The sequence below is a fragment of the Amblyomma maculatum genome, chromosome 10 (assembly GCF_055883805.1).
Source record: "Amblyomma maculatum isolate TAMU_Amacu chromosome 10, ASM5588380v1, whole genome shotgun sequence".
Taxonomy (NCBI): domain Eukaryota; kingdom Metazoa; phylum Arthropoda; class Arachnida; order Ixodida; family Ixodidae; genus Amblyomma; species Amblyomma maculatum.
This window is the reverse complement of record NC_139353.1, coordinates 25,617,474-25,632,242: the sequence shown is the minus strand read 5'-3', so window position 1 is coordinate 25,632,242 and position 14,769 is coordinate 25,617,474.

The window sequence follows — 14,769 nt, the reverse complement described above, 5'->3', positions numbered from 1 at the left end:
GGGGTTTAAAGATACCAGTGGTCGGGTGAATGAATCTGCGGTGAAAGCTAGCAAAAAGAGATTGGAAGATCGGTGGCTTAAAAGCAGAATAGTGACATAATGTTAGTAATGTAAAAATAAAAATTAAAGATTCAATAAACGGAACGATGGTGTAGGTAACCGATCTTGAAACAATATTCAAGATTTAGGGGCAAAAAAAAAAAAAAAAACGAGCATGATAGCAACTGCTATCAAAAGGGACGCTTCTATATTCAATCCATCCATCTACTCCATCATCGTGGGAATATCGAGTGTTCGATAAATCCATTTGATTTCCTATGGCCGTGGCAAATAGTTGCTGAGAGCTCAAGAAACAATTTGTAAGCAAAATTCACAACCAAGATGAGAAGTGGGTCATGGGGATCACTATGCTCGCGAAGTCTATACTCTCTATTTTTCTCAAAATTGCATGCTTTAAAATATCGCCGTTCATTCATTCATTCATTCATTCATTCATTCATTCATTCATTCATTCATTCATTCATTCATTCATTCATTCATTCATTCATTCATTCATTCATTAAAAAACCTTTATTCATGAGGATGACCTGAGGCCTAGAGTGGAAGGGGGTGGGTTAGGTGAGGTAGAGGGCGCCAGACTCCGACATGAAGTCTAGCAGGGCACTAAGCTTGCACTTGGCGTTGGTATTGGGGGCCTCGTGGCCTCGTGGGCCATTCTGTTCCCAGTTCCTTGTGCGTGATGTCCAGGTGCGAATTCGTACCGAGACAAGTGAGGTCTCTGGCAGGTAGCGGCAGAGCTGTTTGATGCGGTGTTGTACTGAGGTCTTGTAAGAACGGGCTTGCAGAGTTTTTATAGCCTCTTGACTGTCGGTGTATATGTGGATGAAACGATCTGTTCCTTTGGTGCAGTGTTGAAGGGCCTCGTCGATGGCCGTTAACTCGAGTTCAGTTGTGGACCAGTACCTGCGACCACTGTGGCTAGTAGCGTGCAGCTGTGAACCCTCCTGGTAGTAGGCGCGGGGGTTGCAAACGTGATGCCGGTGTCATCGTCATGATATAGGGCGGCGTCGATATAAATGCTGAGACCGATGTGCTGGTCTTGTTTATCAATTATGTGGCGTTGTCGGTGATCTCTTCCTTTCCCATATTGGACCACCTTACAGCACCATGAACAGAAACATTGGTAACGGATCCAAAACCCCTTCCAGCCAACACCAAAGGGACAGGAATATCGTACTCGAGGCTGCCAACAGATGGCGATGGTTGCTTAGGGTTCTAGAAGGTTCAGCTGTAAAGAGGACGGCCGCAAAGCGATGATCATCAGAGAATTAATATTGTTTATGTGCGGTTGTTCGTTGAATAACAAAATAAAAAGAAGCCTGATTCAAATTTCGACTCCACATATGAGGCCGGAAAAGTTACCATCAAAATACCTGTAATTAAAAGGACAATAATTGCAAGCGGGCCTCTCACTTTCGGGCCCTTTAACGTGTTTGTATTGTTGTTGTTTTTCGTTTTTTTTTTTTCACTCAAAAGGACATCGTTCGGGTCTCTATGTTAACTGTATACCAGCGCTTAAAACGGGGCGCGTTAGCGCGGAACATGAAATCTGCGTTCCTTCTTATAGCTGCAACTTTCAAACCAAAACCAGCAAAAAACCAAGGGTGAAGAAATTCGGTCAGCCCCGCCGGGTTGGTGCAGTGGTAAGACGCCCGACTACTGTCCGGAGTTCCCGGGTTCGATCCCGACCTCGGCGGCTGCGTTTCGATGGAGGCGAAACGAAGAGGCGTCCGTGTGCTGTGCGATGTCAGCGCACGTTAAATATCCCCAGGTGGTCGAAATTATTCCGCAGCCCTCCACTGCGGCTCCTCTTTCTCTCTATCCACTTTCACTTTCACTCCCACCTTCCTCCCTTCCCTTACGGCGTGGTTCAGGTGTCCACAGCTGCAAGTGTGACAGATACTGCGCCTTCCCCTTCTTATGAACCCCCTTATATAAATCCGGTCAGCGTTCCCACCATTTCACTGCTAAAGACTTGCTCTAAAGGTAGCATTTAAGCTTCGCTCCGAGATCACATTATAGTCGTCAACCGCGTCGCCTCCGGTTTCTCGAAATTTGAAACCCTCGTTCCTGAGAGCCGAGATCTTCATCGCGTCGTGTCGACAGTCAGGTCCCTCTCGCGGACTTCCTGTTTGTACGCTACGCAGGGAGGAGACCGGGAGTGGCGGCCAGGCGAAAAACGAGCATATGCCCCGTGGCTTCTTCGGGTTCTCGGCTCCGCGGGGATCCAAGCCAGCGAAGAAGGCGCAAGACGATGAGCGCTAGGAAAAGGAAGCCGCTCTCTCGCTGGTTTCGTGGAAAGGCTCTGGGGAGTGCTCACGCCCCTTCTTCGGAGCCGTTTACGACCTTTCGCTGTGGCGGCGCTAAACGGTTTCGCCAGTGGGACCCGCGCCCCTGGTGTCTTTGGAGCCGTAATAAACGCCGACTGCCCGCAGACAGGAGGTGGCTGTGGCTGTCTGCTTGCCTGGCTACTGTCAAGGAACGCGGTCGGCTGCTGGTCGAAGGAAAAGGGTCATTACGGCTCTTCCTCTGACTACAGAAGCCTTTCTGAACAAATCGTCTCTCTCTCTCTCTCCCTCTCTCTCATTCTCAGTAGTATAGGCGTTCAGCTTTGGCCTACCTACTCATATCAACCTGATTTCTCTCTTTCCCGAGATATCTGAATCCCAGCCTGCGAACACTTGCAAAGTTTCGGGGTACCTCCCATATACTTTTGGAACCATTCATTGGCAATGGCTGAGGAAGTCAGGCTACGGACCGCGACAATGACAGTATTCTAAAGGTGCAAATTTGGGCAGCATTAATTTTGCATCTGAAATAAAATAAAAATGTCAGAGCGGGACACTGGTAATATTTTGCGCTGCCGTCCTCTGCAATAACGTAGAAGGGGACTGCAGTTACAACGTCACTACTACCATTGACTGCACTAATGCGTGATGGTCAGAATAAAAAACACGTACACGGGAAAGGAAGGAAGGAAGGAAGGAAGGAAGGAAGGAAGGAAGGAAGGAAGGAAGGAAGGAAGGAAGGAAGGAAGGAAGGAAGGAAGGAAGGAAGGAAGGAAGGAAGGAAGGAAGGAAGGAAGGAAGGAAGGAAGGAAGGAAGGAAGGAAGGAAGGAAGGAAGGAAGGAAGGAAGGAAGGAAGGAAGGAAGGAGAAAAGAAAGAAAGGAAGGAAATTGTAGAGGCTCAACCAAGTTTAATGAGCGTTGTCCTCGGCCAACGTTAATAGAAATTTTATTAACGTTGTCCTCGACTGCATCCGCGCAGTCGCTGCTCCCTCTCGCGCTTGAAGCTTTTCGACAACGGGATAGCCAGCCGTCTCATTGTTCAATGGTGTTGACTTTGTGAATTAACGTATCAAAGCGACTCAGGATATGAGAAACGCCGTTGTTGTCCAATGGTATCGGAAGCCTGTATGGCACTGCAGCAGCTTGTCTTTAGCGAGACCTGCGTCTCGTCCGCTGGCATAACCAATCAACAACTTCACTACATACCCTTGCTCAGTACTCTCAAGACGTCCAGATAACTGTTCAAAAGAGGGCCAGGAGCGGGGAACAGCACCCGTTTAAGGAAGTTCTGCAAAAAAAAAAAAAAAAGAAAAGAAAAGAAAACGAAAGAAGAGAAAAAATGAGGGCACAAGAACGACTACCTGAACAGAACAATTAAAAAAAGGAATAAGCACGCGCGGGCACACAAGTGCCTTGGAACGCATGGAACGACTCATTGGCGTGCCGCTGGCCATCGTCTAAGCTTGCGTCGGTAACTGGTCGCGGTGCAGATCAAGATTTCCCCGAGAAAATGAGCCCTCCGCGGCGCTGTGACACGTCAGGGCAGTGATACCCAGACATTGGGCGTTGCCTGCGTGCCTTGGTGCAATAATCTCGTAGCCCCAACGACTTTGTCGTCGCCCCTCTTTCACTCTTTCATTTTGTGAGTGGGTGCTCTATCGCGCTGGTCGTTCAGCTCCACCTCGAACAAAAACCAGGCTTGAGCGAGTTTCTATAGAGGATGTATACTTACAGCATAGAGGATGTATACTTACAGCTCACCTGAAAGCACTACGTTGTATACAGTTGTTTGGTTAGTGGCGTCCTGTTATAATTCTGATAGTATCTTGTTACTATTGTTCAGAATAGATAACTTAAGCCAATATCGTAGTGGACACCATGTTGATGGACCATGGTGGAAAACGCTCATATCTATAATCATCATACCCCTATTTTATTTGATGTGCGATTTAGCCATCCGTCGTCAATCATCATGACACCCATACGTGACGTCACGGGTAAGCCTTCAGGTTTAGAGTACAAAAGACATGTGGTTGTAGAAGGCAGCCTGGAAACGAAAACTTCCGGCGTACCAGCGACAGTGAGGCGCCGGGGTGGGACCATAAACTCAAGAAATTATGGCTCTAAACCGACATCGTTGATCTGAGTTTACTGTGCTTGAAATGCGTGCAAGCCAAGCTCACATGCATTGAACCTTTCGCCCTGCTTTCATTAGCGCTAACTCCCCTCCCAGAACCTGCCAAACAGTAACGACGTATGCGTTGTGTGAACATCCGCCGGATTGGCACGTTTTATTTTTTGACAAAAATATTCTAACGAGCAGCACATATATTTGAATATGGCAACTTCAGCCGCGACTGGAATGAGCCGAAGCAATAGCACACGTTCTTCCGAATGGTACCACTTCTACAGAAATTGCACCCCCATGGTGTGCACCTGGGTACACCTGAGTGCACCTGGGAACACCTGGGTAATGGGTGCCCCTATAGGTGTACCAGAAGAGGAAAGATGTGTGCTGCGACTGCCTGTGAGAGCAATCTATAGTACACTCCGGTAAAAGAGTGAACAGGTCTGCAGCAAAAAGGTTCAAATAATATACAGACGCTCTCAGTGACTATAGGGGTGGGAGAAAACACGAAGGGCAGGAAGTCGCGGTGTTCGCTGAAATATTGATAGCCACGAAGACGCGTTTATAGATGGCGGGTCTGCAGGAAGGAGAAAGAGGAAGAAAGCAGGATGAACGGGAATACCTCTTTGAGGACCGTCCCCAGCCATTAGACCCACTCGCGCACGCGTACAGTGTCCTCCAGGCAACGCCGGAGCACGCCACGTATTTAGGGAGGGACATACCTCGGCGGAGAATGGGGATAGAAAGGGGATAGAAGGTCGAGTAATCAGAGGCGGCGCCCGGCTGTACCCAAGGTGTTCCCTCACAGCGCGCCGACCGATGTAATGATCTCGGGAAGCGGCGGCTGCGCCGACGCCACAGCTAGATGGGACGCGCACGGGTCGGAGGTGGGACGCCCGGTAACGCGGCTCTAATGGCCCCAGTCACGACACCTTATATCCCGCCCGCCCGCCGAGATGGCGCGGGATAGAACGGGAAACACGTATCTTAGCGACGCATTTCTCTGCTTATTCCTTCATCCTGGTTTGCACTTCTTTATTTATTTTCTTCCCTTCTGTCTTTCTTCGAAGCTTCCCTTTTTCGTTCTTTCCTTCCCTTGATCCACTGTTTCTCTTCTTTTCTTACTTTTCGTTCTTTCGTTGTTTCTTCCTGCCTTTCTTTTATTTTTTTTGTTAATTCATTTGTTTCTCTCCTTATTTATTGCCTCTTGTCGAAGTATATTTTTCTTAGACAATTGCTAATTATGACGGAAATGTGGGGATATATTGTAAGATACTGTTATGCGCATGTTAATGAAAATTTTCTTAGACGTATTTCTTAGACAATTTTGAGGCGAAAATTCGGCATCAAAGTTTTTGTTTTTATTTTCTTTTACTCTTCCAAGGAATCTAAAACTGCCATGGAAAATCAGAGGGATGCTTTTGTGAGAATTATTTGGAGGCAGCTGCGCACACTGCAAACTATTTTCCAGAACACACTGACTAATCTAAATGGTCTATACCGCTAGCTGCCCGCGGGCACTTCGGATCGAGATCGGTAAAGGTAGAGTTCTGTAAAGGTAGTTGCAAATAATAATAGATGTTTGGGATTTCTCCCATTTTACTGACGCAAAAATAATTGAGGGTGCGTCGCGCGGCGGCCCCCTTGTCCGGGTAGGGCCCTCACCTCGAACACGAACGCTCCCCTAGTCCCCACTTGGTCCTGGGGGGGAGCCTGTCGAAGGGGTTGAACGGATGATGATGGGCTGATGAGTTATGTGAGACTTTGGGAGGTACAGGGTTCGATCCCCAGTGCCGCCGGGTACCCACAGGTTTCCAATGGGTACAAGATCTCCCCCGGCCTGGTGCTCGGCTCTTCTGGGGTGAAATGCTTGGGAAAAGGGGCCATGAACCAACAATGTTGGTTCAAGAAGAAGAAAGAAAAAAGACTTTGGGGAGGCACTTTAGGGTGTCAATCCCCCTTTCCATCTGACAACAGCAGGGGTTTCGGTGGTCCAGAATGCGGTCACTAATTTGGTATGTTTACGTTTTAAATAGTAATTCGAAGTGTTCAATGTTTAGCTTTTATTTAAATGTAGCTTTGTTTGTATACCACAAACCGTTATATTTTCAAACCAAATTCGGTCTATAACTGTCTCATGTGGTGGGAGTCAGGCTGCCACCGCTTCGGTGGGGGACGACGGCTGTTGCGACGCGCGTCTTTCTCTCCCTCTTCTTTTCTTTTTTTTCTCTTCTGTCTGCACGAGGCAGCGGACGTGGCTCAGCTACAGAGCCAGTAGCAGGCCCGTGCATTTTCTTTTCCTTCTTCCTTCAGTCGCAACAACAACAAGAAGCCTCCAGCCGTAGCTCCTGATGCAGGGAAGGCCTTCTGTTTGCGGACTGCATACGCCTGTATTTGATATCTGTGGCCTACCGCGTTACGAAGCAATCCCGTTGTCGCTTATATATTGTGTGACAGTGCAGTGCGTGGTTTTGTGACCCTGTAATGAGAGCTTTGTGTTTATGTTCAAATAATGGTACATTGTTTGCTTGTATATTGGTGTGACAGTGCATTGTGCGGTTTTGTGACCGTAATGAGAGCTTTGTGTTTATGTTCAAATAATGGCACATTGTTTGCTTGCATTGTGCGGTTTTGTGACACTGTAATGAGAACTTTGCGTTTATGTTCAAAGAGTGACACATTGTTTCATTAAATTTTCTTTCAAATAAAAAAGGATAATTGATCAGATCTGTCTCATATAAATTACTTTAACATGAGAAGTTGAGCGAGTTGGTACGAATTCATGCTAAGCGAGCACTAAAGAACAAACACGAAAGAAAAGACAGCACAACATATACGCTCACTCGCAACTGAATGCTTTATTAGGAAAAAACAGCTTAATAGTCCTATCAGATCCCACACGGCCTGCAACAAACGTCACATAGGAAAACAAAACGTTGCGGTAATTCTGTACGCTCATAAAACTTCCCACTAGCTCAAAAGTAGGTGGCCCGTCAAGCTCTCCCGCTTGTGCGCGGTGGTTCAAAAACGGCCGGATGCTGCATCCCGTCTCGTAAGCAAAACATGAGGCATCAAGCATGTCGAAAATATGTTGAATGCTGCAGAAATGTTGTATATCGAATTCAGACGTCCTGTGGCCACGCTTACATTGGCCAAACTAGACATGCCTAAACATACGCCTCATGCGTAAGCGATGTATTCCAAAATTCTAGAAAACTACAGTTCTTTTGTTGCGAAAGCAACATTACGCCAGATTTCGGCCCGTCGCGTAGTCCGTGGCCGCAGTCACGAATGACCTTGAACAGCCGCGAAGAAGATGAAGAAGAAGACGAAGATGAAGACGAAGAAGAAGACGAAGAAGAAGGTGAAGAAGAAGACGAAGAAGGAGAAAAAGAAGAGGAAGAAGAATGCTCGGTTACCCTCACAACACCTGAAATTGCATTTCTAGATGACAAATGAGTTTCTTGTTCCGTGCCGGTGTCCTCTGCTTTACTTCACGTTTTATCATGCGCATGTTTTCATTCCTTGATTAGATCCCTGATGCGGCTTCGGGTTTAAGTTTGTTTTGTCCCCTTTTTTGTGTTATTAAGCTGTTTTTCCCGAATAAACCATTCTGTTGATAGTGAGCGCTTGTGTTGTGCTGTCTCCTCTTCCGCGTTTGTTATTTCGCGCTCATTTAGCATGGATCACATAAATTCGATCATTTACAAATATGTCACTTGATTACGTACTACTGCACAATAGCTGACGTAAGCAGTCAACAACATGGATGCTTATACAGCAAGGTTGACATTTTTTGGGCAGGCAAGAAATATATGATACAAATTGTAAACTAAACAACAGCAGCACACTCAGTCAACAACTTGAATGTTAATCGCAGACTTGCTACTATGTTGACAATCTTGTGCTAAGTCAACATATTTGATACATCTCTTCAGTCAACTACATCAGTATATCCAGTAAACAATTTGGTGTGCCACTGTTTGATAGGTATTGACAAGATATTGACAACGAGCGTGTCCTTTTTGTGAGACATTTATTGACTGACTTTACATAAGTAAACAACACGAACACTCACGACACCAGGCGACTACCAAACTTGGAAGCCAGTTTCGAGTCCGCACATTTGTTTACCATGCACTGCCAAAACACGCATGTGATGCCGAGAGTACGAACATAGTTTCGCATTTCAAGTTACATAAATTTAAATACAAAGTTGTTTACAAAAAATCGTTTGAGTCATCTTTGTATTTAGTTATACCAGCCGTGGGGGTGCAGTATCTAGAGCGCTAGACTATACTGTGCCCAAGGATGCGGAATCGAGTCCCGACCGTGACAGCCACTTTTCGATGGAGTCGAAAAGCAAGGCGCCCGTGTGCTGTGCGATGTCATGCGTTAAGAAACCCCAGGGTGGTCGAAATTTCTGGAGGTATCCACTACGGCGTTTCTCAGAGCCTGAACAGCTTTAGGACGTTAAACCTCATAAACCAAGCCGTAATTATACTTTTGGTTGGTACATTTGATTAAGGTCTGTGAACGAGGATAGCAACGACAGCTCGACCGCGGTAGATGGGGGAGCAGGATCCTGGGCGACCACGATTGAATTCGCCATGTATAGCAGCGCCGGATTCGCATCGAGCTCGATTTCGATCAACTCGACTTGATCACGATCAAAAGTGCTCGTGTGAAAATTAGGTATCAGCTCCCGATGCATTGCAAAATTTTGTTTCTCATGTTTGTCCTGCAAAAGCAATGGGACGCATTCTTTAGAACAAATAACTAAACACTGCAAGCCAACAGAGCGAGAATCTGCGTACAATTTAATGTGATAGGATGCAGTTATCAAATATGTGAACGAAGAAGTTACGCTCAGAAACTCTCCCAGAATTTGCCCAGAATATCTGGGTCTTCCGCCCTCTTTCCCTCCCGCTCTCCCTTTCTTTCTTCCTTCCTTCTTTCCTGCTTCACTCTCTCCGGGTGTATTTTTTAAACTCTTTACTGATCTTTATTTTAAACCCTGCGAGCGACAGATCGTTGTGGTTTGCGCACGAGCGGTTTGCTCAAGGCGGACATTATGGACGTGATAAATCTAAACTATAAACCAATTAATGAACGAAAATTAACTAATGAACTCTTTTTTCTTACTTTTGACTTCAAGGGCCACAATTATCTTACGACTGTAAATATAGGAGTTGATTTTACGTTTTAAATTTTGTTTATCGGCAATGAATTACGAAATATTTAACGTCAAAAATATCCGTTTCAAGCTCGGGAAGTTGGCTCCTTGCAGTGCACAATTTAAAATAGTGTCGCTATAGGCCTAGTAAATGTCGCGGAAATCGTCTTAACTGATTCCAAGTTACAAAATAGACAACGGCTTCCGTATTTGCTGTATTCGAATGCAAGCAAGCCATTTTTATATGTGTATTGCGGAAAGCCAATTTTCTGAACTAATAATGCGTCTATGTATTTGAAGTTCATTGTTTAGAACTGCACTGCCTACAAAGAAAGTTTAATAACGGGAATAACCTTTTATTATGTATATAATGTCCGCTTTGCTGTACAATACATCAGCACAGAAAACACTGACGTATATATCTCTTACAGGGTTTGAAATAAAGATCTGTAAACAGTATAAAAAAAAAAACAGTATACACCTGCATCTGCCACAGTCTGAGAGACTTATTTCGTGATGAAAGCGATTAGACAAAATGTCTAGTTCCGCTTGCCTAAAGGGGGAAGTACGCATCTATAAATGCGTTAATCGCTCTTTGTTGATTTTGCTCGCTTATATATATCAATTCATTTCTACTACATTCTTCTTTTAAAGCATTAGAATCTAGCTTCCATGCTAGTAACTTTTTTCATTATGGCAATAATATTTTGTATTGATTCACTGTACTGAAAAGAGGTTTACTTCTGCATAAATTACTTGCAATTAACTGGCATGAATAAATTCTACGTGACTTTTGAGCGCACTCGAGTGCCACGCATATCGCTTGAAAAACTTTATCTTAGCATCCTAAAAAAAGAAAAGAAAACTGAAAGGTCCAACCACTAAAGCCATAGCTGCTCTTGTACAGGTTGATGCAATTTAGCGATTGCATCTTCTGGGGCGAATTACACGCGCAAATTACCACGCCCATCACTTCGAATCCAGGAGAGACCCCTTTTATCGAGATTTCGGATCTTAGTTCAGAATCAACTATCGCCTTTCTTTAGGAACACAATATCGGCCACGGTAAGTGCATCCGCTCTCAGATGTAACACCGTACACTGCTTTCTAACCCTCGGCTTTCATCGTTGAAGGGGGAAAGCGGAGGGGGGAAAGCAGCCAGCAGCAGCGATCGATGTCTACAAGCGTCACACGGCCTGGCTGCAGGCCTTTCCTTGCTAATGCAGCAACATCGACAAACTCGCGTGCTCGCCTCTCTGCAGAGGTCCCCATTTCCTGGGGCAGACGGCGGCCACAACGTGGAGCAGCAAGAGCGCCACCAAAAATGACAGGCAAGCGAGAAGCTTAGCAAGCGTAGGCGCACTGAGCAAACAGCGGGGCCATCCGCCCGACGCTCGCAGATCCTGGCCGAAGAAGTGGCGCGGTGGAGAAGTGGGATGCGGCGACAACGATGGCAGCATCGCCGACGTGCGTCGATGACGGTCCCTCCCGGGCCGAAACAGGCACGGACGGACGGTGGCGAAAGACACGGCGTTCATCACGCCTGTGGCCGCTGACGGGAAGGAACGCGTCAACGCGCCTTGCACTCTTGAGCATAGTGTGCGCCGGACGGGAAGAGTTGTGTTTTTGAAAGACAAAAACTTTTGGTAGTTCTGTTCTTAGAGCTTGGAACTTCGTAAGGCTTAATTATGGCCATACGTGGCAAAATTACTTTTGGTTGGTTGGTTGGTTGGTTTTGTGGGGTTTACCGTCCCAAAGCGACTCAGGCTATGAGAGACGCCGTAGTGAAAGACTCCGGAAATTTCGACCACCTGGGGTTTTTTTAACGTGCACTGACATCGTACAGCACACTTTTGAAAAGGTATTAAATTACATTACTAATGACTGCTCCCAAAAGTAACGAAATCACATTACAGTTACTTCTACTGAGTAATTCAATTCCCTTTAAGTTACTTTCTAGTTTTTATCCATGCAAAAACTATAGTAAAACAAGTAAACAAAACAACCACTTGTCTCCAAACAGCAAACACGAACCACGCACATCCTTTCGTCTTCCCGCCAAATTCCGTCCCAGAGAGCTATTCCTTCCTTCTTTCCTACAGCATTTGCCATTAGAAAAATAAGACAACCGTAAGAAACAGCAAAAGCCGAAGCATGGCCAAACAGTCATGAAACGAACCCATGGCGTCTTGCTGGCGAGGTGCTGTCTCCACCATTTGAAGGGCCCGAAGAAGCTTGGTTATTTATTGCTTCCGGAGTTCTAAGAATCGACCTAGGCACCTTGGGCTCAGTAATGCTAACGCCACGGACCCTTCCTCCTGCCTCCCTCCATCTAAACCCTCCCTCGTCCCGTAGTGACGAGTGTAACCAGGCACCCCTGTGCCCTAGCCGACGCAACAAGGAGTGCCACTGCGCCGCGCTCCCAAATAGTTTTCAAGTCCGGCCTTCTTGCACCATTTCTTCCTTCGGCATTGCCCTTGACACCTTGTATCCTGCTGCTTGGAGAATGGTTGCCATGGGACAGCTATGAGTCTATGACCCTGCTACACACGAGGTCTCAGACGCCATGTTCTACTCAATTCTGTCTCCTTTTGCCGATCCGTTATGCTGGCTTTGGCTTGCAGCATGTCGTTCCCGCTTTAGCGGCACTCTACTGTGCTGTCTAATGAAAAAGCAGTGGGGCACTTTAGTAAAAGTAATTTTGAAAGGAATTAATTACTTTTGCTGTGAAATTACAGCCAGAAAGAAATCTATTACATTACTAAATTACGAACCCTAAAAAGTAATTCATTACACTACAAATTACCAGGAAAGTAATTAAATTACTGTGCTATCATTACTGTAATTCACTTACTGCCATGTCTGCACTTGACAAGGGCAAATGAACAGGCCGAGTAGATTGTCAGCGAGAATCGTATCAGAAATTTTGTAATGAGCCGGCAGCCTCTAAAAAACGACGTTATATCTTTTCTTAACGTCAAGCTGTTGTATTTGTTGAACTGCTGCTCAAGTTATCTTTATGATATAGTACTCATTTCGGGCTTTCAAAAGGCAGCCTTGAGGCTCATGCCACACAATTAAGGTGTTTCCTTCCTGGTGGCCATGCACTGGGAATCTAACTTATATCATGCGTAATAAAGCAAGAACCGCAAAAGAACATGCGTGTAGCAAACTACGGAGAGGCATTGTTTGAAGGGAAAAAAGCTTGACTGGTGTTTGTCAATACAAGCAGTGGAGAAAATGCTTTACGGTGTGAAAAATTACACGCTTAAACCACGAATAATTCGTCCCTTTATAGGTATACGAAAAGGCAATAAAATTCAAACGCACAAGAAACTTCTTTACTGGGAGCATAAATTCCTGTCTCCCTTCTCCCCCGGAAATGTGGGCAACCGTCCACTGCCACGCCATGCGAGCACGAAGGAGGTATGCTGCGCCTTTCTGGCGTTCTTTTCAGGGGGGAAGAGGGTGTTGCAGGGTAGGCTCCGCTGGTCCCGCCGCACACAACACAAGCACCACCGCAGGCGCACGTCTCCTTCCTCCCGAGCCCATCCTTTGTTTGCCCACTTTCGGGAAAGGCGGCTGCGTGCTGTACCACGGCCGACACACGTACACACACCCCGAGCTTGTGAGCATTCGTCTCTTGGCTGACATTATGGGATCCCGCAGCGCATGCGTTCGGTCCAGGAAACAAAAACCCGAAGAGATCAATAAAACAGCGAAGAATAGGGAGAGGGAGAGAGAACTAAGTGGAGGACTAAAGCGAAAGAAATGGAAAGAAAAAGAAAAGAGGAGAGCGTGCTAGAAGAGCGAAACCCGACACCGGCTCCGCCACTGCGTCTCTTCTGCTTCTGCAAGCACCGTCGTTTCACCGAAGCTGCTGCCGGTGCTATCCCACTGCGACGTCCGGCGACGGGGACCATTCTTTCTCTTTTCGATTCCTTTCTTCCTGTTCTTCCTTTTTTTATTCCTTTCGTTCGTCATTTCGCACTGTCTTTCCTCGTCGCAAGCTTCGCCCTCCTCCCTACCCTTCAGTTTACCGCGTTGTGCCCTTCCCTGTCTTCTGGCTGAGTTCTTTTTTTTCTTCAGCAGTTTCCCTTCGCTGCCGTCTATTCTTGCTTTCTTTTGTCTCTCGTCCCATTACCGACGAGGCTGGCGCACTCACTCCGGGTCAGAGCCACGTGTTCGACATACAAAGAGAGATCCCCTCTCCCCATTTTTCCCTCTCGCCGCGTTCACTCGTTCCGTGCTTCTGTTGCCCTCTCTGGTTCTCCGCGCTCCACGAAGCCGTCGGTTTTTCGTCAGCTCCCGTCTTTATCCTTTTATTTATCCTTTTCCCTTATTGTTTTCTTTTCACCTCCTGCCTGCCTGTCTGATCTGTTTTCCTTCCGCCCATTTCCTTTCCCCTTTTTCCACGCCTTTTTCGTGTTCTGTCCAACATGAAAGAAAGTCCCGGAAAAAAAAAGGCGAAGATGCCGCCGGGTGTGGGCGGCCGTTTTGGCCTCGGTGTCTGCCGCGGTTGATCAGGCCAAACACATTCAGTACGCGTATCCTTAGACACTTAAAGAAAAAAAAAAAGAACTAAAACCAGTGTGCTTCATTATCGCGTAGCTATATTCCTGGGGTCGCTGACTCAGCTGGGTGTGTAGGCGCTCAATCTGTAAAGCTGCATACCCCCACTTTATCAGTTTCTGGAGATGAAGGTAAATGATGCTGACCAACTCTAGTGGAGAGAGAGAGAGAAGAGTCTGAACTTTGAAGTAATAGAAAGCTCTCCGAAGTCGGTTTTTCTTAGTCTATTCAGCCATGTTTTGTATGACTGAATTCTGCAAGTTTACGCGCAGAGCATCATTCTGTACGCGCTTAGCGAGATATCGTTTTTTTTTTCTTAATTAGTCAAGCCTAGGATTAAGGTTGCTTACTGGATGTTCACGTGCGAAATTGACACCGTCTGTCATATAATGGCCTTCGGGCTAATTTCCGCGCTCTGGCGTTCTGGAGTGTACACTGCAATTTCAGTGCATTCGCATTTTAGTGTTCTTGAGTTTCGTACCCCGGCGGGGTGGCGCAGTGGTTACGGCGCACGACTACTGTTCCCAAGGATGCGGGATCGAAT